The 12,335-nt window shown below is 38.1% G+C and overlaps 1 pseudogene; it reads left to right on the top strand.

Annotated features, from left to right (window-relative positions):
• LOC138166066 (monocyte to macrophage differentiation factor-like) overlaps positions 1–553 on the top strand; it is a 1,244-nt pseudogene extending 691 nt beyond the window's left edge.
• The last annotated feature ends 11,782 nt before the right edge of the window (positions 554–12,335 follow it).

Here is a 12,335-nt window from a genome sequence, read left to right on the forward strand (position 1 = left end):
TCTGACTGATTAAAGTAAGCTTGTTAACCCATTTTGAGTTGCTTTCCTTTATCGAAGCAGATCCAAGAACCTGTATGGGCAGCAAACCCTGAGGACGCGCTTGGGGTGCTTGCTGCTACAGGAAGCTGCAGGAATCATTTATGTATTTCTCTACTATGAAAAGTATAAGAGGTCAAACTCTTTTTCTATTTAACAATGTAATTTTCTTCTGCCTTGGTAGTAACATCAATGTTGTGGCATGATAGGAAAATCATACTTGTAATGTTAGTCAACACATGTGAATCCTCATGAACACATGGAAATAATGCAGTTTCCACAGAAGGCATGTTTTTCTCCTGTCACATAAAAACTAAAGAGAAAATAACACTGATGGGCTGCAAGAACTTGCCTGTGAAGACTTAATTTATTGCTTGGGAGTTTTGTTCTTTAAAAGTGATGGAATCATTCCATTCACCCATGCCATCTGGCACCTTTTGTGGATGCTGCAGCAGTAGCAGCACATTACTATGCCATGTGGAAATATCTTTACCAAAGTCCTAGAGACTTTATCTGAGACTTACGATCAAACCTGTTCTAGGTCTCCAGACCAGTATGACTTCAGTTGTGGAAATGGTACAGTAAAAGGATAACTGAGGACTGGAAAGTAGACAAATGCAGAGGAAAAAAAAACACTGCACTGACAGCTAGATTTTCTTTAAAAATATAATTACTGTGAACTGAAATTATGATCTCTCTTGGGTGGGTTCCTCCCCTTAGCAAATAAGATAATGAATTGACTGTCCACTCCATTCTACACTCATGAAATATGCCATATAGAATGGCCAATGGATATTTACAATGTTTTGTATTTTTAATCTTGCCAATTTTACTACATGGATTTTCTAAATTAGTAAATCAAAATGTAAGAAGTCATTGCTTAAGTGAGATAAAAGTTTTTTTTTTCTTTTTTAAAATAATTTCTACCACTTAATCCATTAGCATTGGGAAGAATCATGGACAGAACTCAAACTGCTTTTTGGACCATATTTCATCATGGCATAATATAGTTATTTTTAAATGGAAACTTTAGGTTTTGGTAAAGTTTTAAAAGAATTTCATTGAGAAGACATCTATGAAGTTATTCAATCATTTGAGTTGCAAATAGTCACAACGAACTATCAATATTTCCACGTATTGATAAACATTATATGCCTTCCAATGGTCTTGTCATATTGATTAACTGCCAATTTTTAAAAAGTGCAGATTCAAAGCTTGTCTGCAAACCTCTATCTATAAATTCAATGCTGCTTTGGATACTTGACCTAATGTAGTTTACTAGCAGTGGAGAAAGTCTTTTGACCTCATTAACTTTTATGAAGAGCTAACTCTCCCTCTACCTTTGCCACCATTGCTTCAGGGACCCTTTGGAAGATGATGGATAACGGGATACTTTGTATCAGGTAAGTGTTCATGGGGTTGGGGGATGGTTCTTCATCAGCTGAAAATTCTTGAAGATTGTGACAAATTAAATTGAATGGTCATTGCCTTTTTGATGTCGAGTGGTTAAGCTGATGTAGTCAGTATTGATATCTTCATTTGAAATTTGGGAATTTCAGGGGTGGCCAGGTAGCTCAGAGAGTAAGAACACCAGCTCCAGTGTCGGGATGACCTGGGGATCAAATCTGGGCTCAGATACTTAGCACCACACCCAGAAATAACCTTGAGCAAGTTATTTAACCCCAATTGCTTTAAGATAAAAAAAAAAATTTAAAAAAAGAAAGAAATTTGGGAATTTGCTTCAAAGTATGTGGTTAGATGCATCAATTCACTCCTACTCCCTTTCAACACACTTTTCCTTTTCTTTCTATAAAGATACTTGAACATTATGAGACTGAAAGTCATGAGTCCAGAACCCATGTTTCCAGTCCCAGTTCAATGTCATGGTACTGGTGCATTTAGCATATCGTATCTTATCTTAACCTTCTATCAATGGCATATTAAGACTGACACTCTTGTTGCTTCATTCACTAGGTCTCTCATGTTGGTATTTTAATAAATAAACAACCTCTTCAGTTTTGATTCCAGGTATTCCCTGTTTTCCACTAATAGGCTTGATCAGTGAGAATTACCTAATATTGATAATTTACTTAAGACTCACTAATATGGTAAATTTTAATTTTATTTGTCTTAATATGGGCTTCAAAGGGGATAAATTTTGTTCTTGTTGTTTTAATATGTTAAGAGTAAGAAATGATGGAGACTAAAATGAGTAGAACCAAGAGAGCAATGTATATAGTAACAGCAATACTGTTTTAAGAACCACTTTGAGTGAATGTCATTTGGACTATTATAAATACCCAAATTAACTATAAAGGACATATTAAGAAAGCTGCTATCTCTATCCAGAGAAAGAATTGATAAATATATAAAATAGAATGTATACAATAATTTTACATATATATATACCTATTTGTGTCAAGTGATAGAAGAAATTTACATGATAATTTTGCTGTATATTTGAAAAGAAAAGCCATTGTGCATAGTAGATTTCAGTTTCATATACAATCACCTTTTTTATTTTACTATGTTATGGAAATACTAGTTTTATTCCATAATTTTTTAAAAGAACTCTGCACAGTTGCATGAGTTCTATGGGAATGAAAGAGCAAAAGACTTCTACAATATTAGGTAGGTGGTAAACACAAAACTACATGTTTTAAAGCATTCCCCAGTCACAGCAACCACAGACCACTCTTTTATATGCCTGATTCTCACACATCTGGATGCCTGATATCTTCCTGTGTGTATGTTTTAATGTATTACTCCTTTTTGTGGGTTCCTTTGCTCTGTTCAAAAGTAGCACTGTCAAAACCACTGAAACTTCTATAAAATCCTATTGTACTAGCGAGTAAATCTGTAACTTGGACTTGTTCCATTGTCTCTAAAAAAGAAGAGAAACAGACCATATACCTCTCCCAGCTGTGGGTCGGAGAAGCACTTTGATTGAACCCCAACTTTACAGAACAAATCCTTTTATTAAGGGGATTTGTTCTGTGAAATTTGGATTCAGTTGAAGGGCCACACTTAAGAACCTAGAGGGTCACATGTGGCCTGGAGGCCACAGGTTCCCCACCTCTGGATTGGGAGAAGATAAGGATGCTAATGCATTGTTGATGGAGCTATACATGAATAAAACTGACTTGGAATGCAATTTGGAATTATGAAAATAAAGTGATTGAAATGTTCACACATCTTTGACTCAGAGATTCTACTATGAGACTCGTATCCAAGAAGGCCATTGGTAAAAAGAGATTCCCTAAATATACATTGAAATACTTATAGCAGCACTTTTTGTTATAGCACAGAATTACAAACAAAGTCCATACCTTTCAACTGGGGAGTAGCTAAGCAAATGGTAGTATGGGGATATAATAGGATATTATTGTGCTTTAAGAATGAATGAATGTGAGGAATGAAAAAGAGTCCTGGAAAGTCAGCTGGGTGGGACAGTGGATAGAATGCTAGCCTTGGAGTAAGGAAGACTTTCATTCAAATCTAGCCTCAGGCATTTACTAGTTGTGTGATCCTCATGGGTAAAATAATAATAATGATAGTAATAATAACATACCTACCTCTCAGTGTGGTGTGGATAAAATGGGATATTTGTAAAGCATTTTGTAAATGTTAAGGCACTATTTAAATGTTGTTGTTGCTATCTGATGCAGAGTGAAGTAGAGATAGTCAAGAAAAGAAAATAGACAATTACTACAACAATGTAAATGGAAAGAATGACACACACAGAAAAAATCAAGAGTGAATGTTGCCAAATTGCTAAAACAAACAAACATGTATGGCTTAAAGGAAGAGATATGAGGAGATACCTCTACACCACCTTTTTGCAAAGGTAAGAGGTCCACAAGTATTGTACATTACACACATTATCAGACTTTTGAATCTATTGATCAATTCTGTTGACTTTTTCCCCTTTTTTAAAAAAAAATCTTTAAAAGTACTATTTGTGGGGGCAGCTAGGGTGTCACAGTGAATAGAGCATGGGCCCTGGAGTCAGAAGGACCTGAGTTCAAATGTGGCCTCAGACACTTAACACTTATTAGCCATGTGTCCTTGGGCAAGTCGCTTAACCCAACTGCCCTGCCTTCACCGCTCCAAAGAGCAAAAAAAAAAAAGTACTATTTGTTATATGGTATGATTCTCCGGGAGGGAGAGGACAATGGGCAAAATTATGGTGCTGTAAAAAAGAAGGATAAAATTTTATTCTCCCCGAAAAGATATTGAAACCATCATGGTATCCTAGTAACTTGATTGAATCAGGGGACTAAAGACTCAAACTGTTGACATCCTTTCCTTGTCACCTGAGTACAAAGCAGTTATTAAGTGCTGTAGGAGTTCCCAAATGCTTAGTCCGGAGCAATTGGCCTAGTCCAGCAAGATTGGAACATAATGACCTTGCTGAAGTGGGGGATGGACAGGGCAGAAGAAGGTGAGCCTGAACTGACCTTCTTGCTCCTGATGTTGCTTTGGAAGATACCTTTAGAGGTGGTAGTTGTTTGCTGTGAGTCACTCCCAACTCCTAGTGGATTCCCGGGCAAACTGCTTGGGGCTATTCAGCAATGAGAAAACATTAGGAGCATTCTCTGTGTCCTAAAGAGCTGTACCTTGAAGACAATTTTAGTAAACTGACTTTTAGACCCTCCAATTTTGTTGGGCCTTCTAAATCAGTAATGAAATCCTCCTTCAAGTTCTACTAAGGTATACCTTCATAATTCAGCTTACCTTCAAAAGAGCCTGGAGGGATTTCATTTGGGGGGATGGAGAAAAGAATGTTTCCCTTACTGGAAAAGGTCACATTCTAGAGAACTATTTGTTTCCTGCCCTTGCTGGAAATGTACTGCTAATGGTCATCATTAGACATGACTCTGTGGGGGGCCTGCTCTAAGAAAGCCCCTCCCAGCTTCAAGGGAGTCATATTTGTGTGTGAATGAGGTAAGAATGGTTTGGTTTTGCATGCCTTTTTGGAAAGGACAATGCTGCAAAACCAGCAGTCCTAAGTCCTATAATTGACTTACATACATAGCCAGCCTTTGAGGGGGTTGATTGAGGGGCCCAAAAGTAAGAAAATATAAACCAAGGCAGATCCCTTTAATTTTAGGATTATCTAACAATTGTGCTGAAGAAAACATTTTATTTGTTTCTTTTAATTTGGAATTTGAGTAGCCAATCAGAATTTTGCCATAGGGATTTTTTTTTTTGTGATTCTTTAGTATGAGCCAATGGGATAGAATCTTGAAAGTATAATGCTTTCATTCTTGCCCAGATATATTAATGGAATTGTGGATATAGACAAATGTACCACCCAAATCCTCGTCTATTTAAGTGAGAACAGGCAGGGATATTGCATCAGGGTAAAAAATTTCCACACACCCTCAAACTGTTAACTTTCCCTCTGTGTATCTCTCTGTCTCTGTCTCTGTCTCATTCTCTTTGTCTGTCTCTCTGTCTGTCTCTGTCTCTTTCTCTGTCTCTGTCTTCTCCCCACACATATCCCATTAAGAGGCCCTACCACAGTGCAGAGCTCAGGCCCCTGGTATACTTTTTCATCTGCAGAAGACCTGGCTACTGCTTGCCCATTTCAAATAGAGTACCTGTAAATGTATTGGTCTAGATAAGTCTCTGGATTTTATGTGCATTGGGTTGCATTTAGTCCTTCCCCCAGAATAGAAAGATAAAATCAGACCCCAATAGTAGCAGCACCCACATTACAGAGTGCATAAGCAGACAGTGGCACAGACATGGGTCCCTATAGATGTAGACAGAGGGACAGCTCCCAGTACCAGTGACAATCCAGTAGCAGAATCCAATCTCAGGGAGGGAAAGCGTTGTGGCTAGTGGGAAACACTAAGCATGTGGTGGTAGAAGGCAATTATATCTAACTTGTGATAGAGGCGACTCTACAGGAAGCATCATCATCTTTCCTCTAGTCCTGATGCTCCCTATGCTGTTCTTGCTCTTGGTGACCTTTTTATCTTGATAGACCCACTACTAACTGCAAAGATTTTGGCATCACTCATCATGTGGAACTAGCCTTCTGGACACTCTCCCAGATTCAGTCATTCCTTCACAGGAAGCTGTTAGATTGCTTGTTTTGTTCTTGTTATATTTCTGTTTTAGTTTCTTTCTTCCTGAAATGTTGCCTGTATATCAGCCTTCTTGAATATCTGAGGTCAGAGTTGACCAGTAACAGCCCTAAAGTCATCTAAGTGAAAGGTCATCTAGAGACTTTACAAGGAAGGAGTAAAGTTGGGTAGGATTAGTGTAGTCCTATGCTAACCTTTCCCTTCAAGCAAACTAGACTATTTTTTTTCCTTAAAAAGGATTGAGACCATCATTTAGATTTGACTGACTCAGTGCTGAAGGTTCTGGCTCTTGGAATAATTTTCTGGTCACCTGAGTACAAGGCAGGTACAAGGAACTTCAGGAAGCCTTTCTGATTTTTGGTTGGTGGATCATGATAAGTAACTTGGGCAAAGGTATTTCTCTCCATTGAATCAACCTGAGGTGTACTTGATGCCTGTCCTTCCTGAATTTCTTTCTCATGCCATGGCTAAAAGAATTTCTTTTTGCTAATTGCTGATGGCTTATGAATGTCTCATTTTTTTTCCAATATGGCACCTAAACTACCAGGGGACAGGTCTAAGTCAAACATAGCCCAGAATATCTAGATATATGGATATGGGAGCTATTTTCAAAGAGATGACAATTGAATGCATGGGTATTTATTGGCTCATCAATAAAGAAGAACTTCTCTCACTAGAAAAGAGTGTCCAGGACAGAAGACTGGAAGTCAGTGATATACTGGACCAGCTCATATGGGCTCACAAGAATAGATTGTTCATTTTTGATTGTAAGTAATTTCACCTTGGAAGTTGGTAAATGCTACAAGTTAGGACTTGATCTATCATTTTGTTGATTGTCTTCTAGACTTAAACTTACATGAACTGATGCAAAGTGAAGTGAGCAGAACCAAGAGAATACTATACACAGTAACAGCAATATTGTATGATGATAAATTTTGAACATCTTAGCTTTTCTCAGCAATACAATGACCCAAGACAATTTTAGAGGACTCAGTGAAAGTGCTATCCATCTCCAGAGAAAGAACTGATGGAGTCTGAATGTAGATTGAGTGTACTATTTTTCATTTTCTTTATTTTTGTGTGGTTTCTTTTTTGGCTGTGTTTTCTTTCACAACATGACTAATAGGAAAATATGTTTTGCATGATTGTACATGTATAACCTATACCAAATTGCTCACTGTTTCAGGGACAGAGGGAGGAAGGGAGAGAATCTGGAACTCAAATTTTTAAAAAATGAATGTAAGGAATTGTTTTTACATGCAAATTGGGAAAAATAAAATATTATTAAAAATTGTCTAGACTTAAGAATATGATAGAGAATGTGTTAATAATGCAGAATGTATTTAGAAATGTAGTGTGTGAACTTTTTCCTAGTAATTCAGTTGTTAAATATCTACCAGTGCTCCCCTCTTTGGAGTAAAACCAAAAGTGTACGGAAGAATGTGAATAATGATTAAGCAAAGGGACTTGGGAAGAATTGGTAGGAGAGTTAGAAGGAGAACCAAAAGAAAGCAATGTCATGAAAACCCAGAAAGGATAAGGTATCCAGGAGTAGAAGATGGTTAAAAGCGTCAAATGCTGCTTCTAGATCAAGAAACAAGAAAGCTGAGAAAAGGCCTTTGGATTGAATGATTAAACTACTCTTGGTAACTTAGGAGAGAGAGATTCTAGTTGAGTAATGACACTGGAAGCCAGATTGCAGGGGAACTGACAAGGAAGAGAAGAGAAAGCAGAGATGGATGAGGTAGTTTATTTGTGTGTGTATGCAGTGATACTGCACTGTGTAATAAACTAATTATACCAATTTGGTAGTGAAAGGGAAGGAGGATATAGGATAGTAGTTGGGATCAAGTAAACTTTTTTGTTTTTTTAAGGATGAGGGAGACCTGGGTACGAGTGTAGGCAGTAGTGAAGGAGACAATCTATTAGACAGGAAGATAGTGAAGGACATCTATTTTGTATAACGTATGGAGTTTTTGTGAGGATCAAATGAGAAAAAACAATTTGAAAGCCCTTTGAAAAGTATGAAATGCTAAAGAAATGCAATATATTGGAATTTTCCTGTCTCCACAACACGTAGTGGACATTTTTTTCCCCCTTGAATTGGATAGATTGATTTGCCTGCAATAGAAACTAATGATTCCATGGTAGTTGCTTTTCTCATTTTCTCCCTGAATAATGGTAACAACAGCAGAGTCATTGAAATTCAATAGAGTTTGTAATAGAAAGAACACTGGACTAGGAGTCAGAATACCTGAGTCCAGGTCCTAGATCTGACTAGTTGTATGACCTTATACAAGCCAATCTATAAAATGAAAAGGTAGGGTTAGTATTAAAGGATTATAGTTTATCAAGCATGATCTGGAGGATGGCTTCTCAGAGCCAGGCTGCCTATATCTCCTTTTCAGCGTGCTAGGTTAGCCTGAAGGGTTGGGATGCCTTTTTTCTACTACCACAGGCTCCAGCCCTTACCAACTATGCCTTCTCCATTGATAGGGGCTTGCAATTAGCACCCCAGTTCCACTGTACCACTTAACAGTGAGTAACTTTTACAAAGGAATATTTCCTTTAAAGATATAGCAAGAACAAAATACAAATATTTTCCCCCTCTCCAATACCATATGATAAAATCTCACCAATACAACTTCAGTCTCTGCAGAGAGTAGATTCAACCTAGTTCAATTCCTGTATGCCATCAGTCTCAACAAGAGCACGCCCAAAAATAGCATCAATGCTACTGATAGACTGGGGTTCTTAAGGTTATTTCTGAATGTCACTCTTTGTTCCTTGGGATCTTTTTATTGTTCTGCTAAAAAACCTGAATTCTAGGATACCACTTGCTGAAGGAAGTTCTGCTAATTTCAAGCCTTCGAGGCATTGATACTGCACTGTGTAAACCTGGTCTGGAATGCCAGAATGCCAAAAGCACCCTCAAAAATTTCACATTCATAATGTCGTGACCAAGAAAGTCACCAAACTCCACCAAAAACACTGAAGTAGAGGTAGTGACTAAAGATGACAGACCTCTTTGAATGCCTTTGCAACCAATCAAAGGATTTCTCCTTTACCACATATCTGACCAGAACCAGATGCTTGATCACAGCTCTTCTGGAAGCAAGAAGGAGGCTTGGCAGCATCTCCACACAGAGACCTGCCATTAGAGGCACTCTGAGCACACACCAGACTACTATAAGACAGGACCATACATTTAGATGTGGATGGTAACTTGAAAAGGCAATATTCTCTCCCAGGTCCTCTCTTGCTCTAATAATCTATGAATCCATGAGTCTGGGAATAGCTTGTGTAGACATATAATTAGCACCTCTCCAATTTACCTAAAAGCCTTTGTGATTAGGCCAACTGATGTAGGACTTTATGGTTGTAATGATTTCTTTGAAGTCAGTACATAAACCATATTTCATCAGGTTTGAAAAGTCCTGTCATTTTTCCTCTCACCCTAGTTTGAAACTTCAGTCATTTTTTATTCCTTTTTACAGCTAATTAATTATGCTATTTTGTTGTTCTTCCTTGTTTCCCATATGGATCCCTTATTTTCCATTTTATTCTCACCACTCATGCTTATGTTTTCCCTTAACTGTTGCAATATTCTCCTAACTAGTTCTCTTGCCTTTGGTCTCTGTCTGGTCTAGTACATTTCACATGGTACTTCTAAACTAATTGTCCCAAAGTACCCATTTGATCATGATGTTCAGGCCAAAAACTGTCAGTGGCTACCATCACCTTCCCTCTATGGAGGGAATAACCATTCATTTAGCACCTTTATTCTTTCTTTTCCTCCCTCCCTCCTACTCCCCTCCCTTCCTTTCTTTTCTTCCTTCTCTCCTTTCTTCCTTCTTTCTTTTCTTCCTTTTTTCCTTCTCTTCTTTCTTCTTTGCTTTCATCTGTCCTCCTTCTCTTCCTTCCTCCTTTTCTTCCTTCTCCCCTTTCTTCGTTTCCTCCATTCTTCCTCCTCCTTCTCCCTTCCTTCTCTTTTCTTCATCTCTTCCTTCTTTCCTTCCTCCCTCTTTTATCTTTCCTCCCTCCTTTTCATTCATTTTTCCTTCTTCCTTCTTTTCTTTCCTTCCTTCCATCCTCCCCTCTCTCTTTGTTTCCTTCCTTCTTTCCCCTCTATGTCCTTGTAATGGGAATGCAAATTTGGAAGATCTTCCCTGCCCCTAGGCTAAAATGCACCTGAAGTCTGGGGTGGGAGGCTTGTTTTTCAGTAGATACTTCTTGATTGGCAAGTGAGTCAATAAGGTTGTTACATTCTCTGAGCCAGGAGAAGGCTATATAAGCCTTGATGTGTAGCTTTGTTTTGGGGACTCACTTTGAGAAGTGTTCTGTGATTTGATCTGAATTCTGGGAAGCTGTTGTTGAGAGTCCCCCGGCTTTGAAAAACCCAGATGTGGAAACCCAGATGTTGACTGGGTATGAATGTAATGGTTGGACAGTTTGGAAAGCTGTCTACTTGATCTGTTAATGTCTTGATAATTCTATCTGTATATTTTGAAGTTTGGGGTGCTGACCTTTTTCCCCTGAACAAGGTAAATGATATATGTCTGACTGATTAAAGTAAGCTTGTTAACCCATTTTGAGTTGCTTTCCTTTAACAAAGCAGATCCAAGAACCTGTATGGGCAGCAAACCCTGAGGACGCGCTTGGGGTGCTTGCTGCTACAGTCCTTTATTAAATATGATCATAAAGAAATCTTAGAGGCCTAAGTCCCTCATTTTCCATGAGGAAACCAAAGTCCAGAGAACTAGACTGCCTGAAGGTTCTGCAACTCACACATGGTAGAGTTGGGATTCAAGTCTGGTTCATCTAATTCTAAATCTATCAGATATCTTCACCACACCATGTTATAAGGGACCATATTTTTAGACTAACCAAAATCTAATAGATTTAGAGCTGGAAGGAACCATGGAGGAAACTGAGTCCAACTCCTTTATTTTATAGATGAGGAAAGTGACAATCAGAACTACAAAGGCACATGCTCAAGGTCACATAACTAGTAAACATCTGAGTTAGAATTTGAACCTAGGTCTTTCTGAAAATGAATATTCCAAATCCAAATTCACCAATCAGGTATTCAAAGACCTTCATTAATCTGGTTCAAACCTCTCTTTCCAGGCTTATGATCAACTATTCTCTCTCACACGTCCTGTGCTTTATTCATTGGTACATTCTTTTCAGTGTATTGGACTTTTTTTGGATCATTCTGCCTGACCAGAATGTTGTGTCCTCAATGTCCAGATTCAATGTCACCTCCTCAATGAATATTTCACTAACCTTCCAACTGGAAGCAGTCACGTCACCTATGCTCCCCCAGAGATTTCTATACTTTGGACTATTGCTATGGCACACATTTTACATAAAGCTTGATAATTAAATCAATGGTTTATCTCCTACCTTGAATTGTAAACTCTTCAAATGCAGGTGCTGATGCTGTACATCTCTGTATCCTCCACATCACTAAACAGGTCTTTGCAGGATGATGATGATAATGATGAAGATGATGATGATGATGCAGCTATGTTGTACAGTGGATAGTGTGCCAGAACTGGAGTGAGGAAGAGCTCAAATCTGGCCTTAGACACTTACTAGTTGTGTGACCCTGGGCAAGTCACTTAACTTTCTTTGTCTCAGTTTCCTCATCTGTAAAATGAGCTGGAGAATGAAATGACAAGCCGTTCCAGTATCTTCATCAAGAAAACCCTAAATGGGGTCACGAAGAATCAGAAAGAACTGAACAAAATTATTTTTATCTTAAAATAATAAATAAGAATGGCACAATTATTTGTTGAATAAAGAGTGATATAGTAGAAAAAGTAGATTTGGAATCAAAAGATCTGGGTCTGGGTTATAGTTATTATACTTGAATATGACGAAGATCTGTGCCATTATCCACATAGGGGAAGTAAGGTACCATTTAGGTGGCAAAGTGGATACAATACTGGGTCTGGATGGAGAAGGACCTAAGTTCAAATCCAACTCTAAGATACTTACTAATTGTGTGGCCCTGGGCAAGTCACTTAAACTTGTCTGCCTCCATTTCCTCATCCTTAAAATGGGGATAATAATAGCACTTACTCCTCAGGGCTGTTGTGAGGATCAAAAAATATAATGGAGCTATTGTGGCAAGATCATATTAAAATGAGGTTTAAGTGCCTTTATAACTTGAAGTTCTCAGCCTTAACCATA

The sequence above is a fragment of the Petaurus breviceps genome, unplaced genomic scaffold (genome assembly GCF_028583685.1).
Source record: "Petaurus breviceps papuanus isolate PSGF00001 unplaced genomic scaffold, PetGlider_PUasm1.0 220, whole genome shotgun sequence".
Classification (NCBI taxonomy): Eukaryota; Metazoa; Chordata; class Mammalia; order Diprotodontia; family Petauridae; genus Petaurus; species Petaurus breviceps.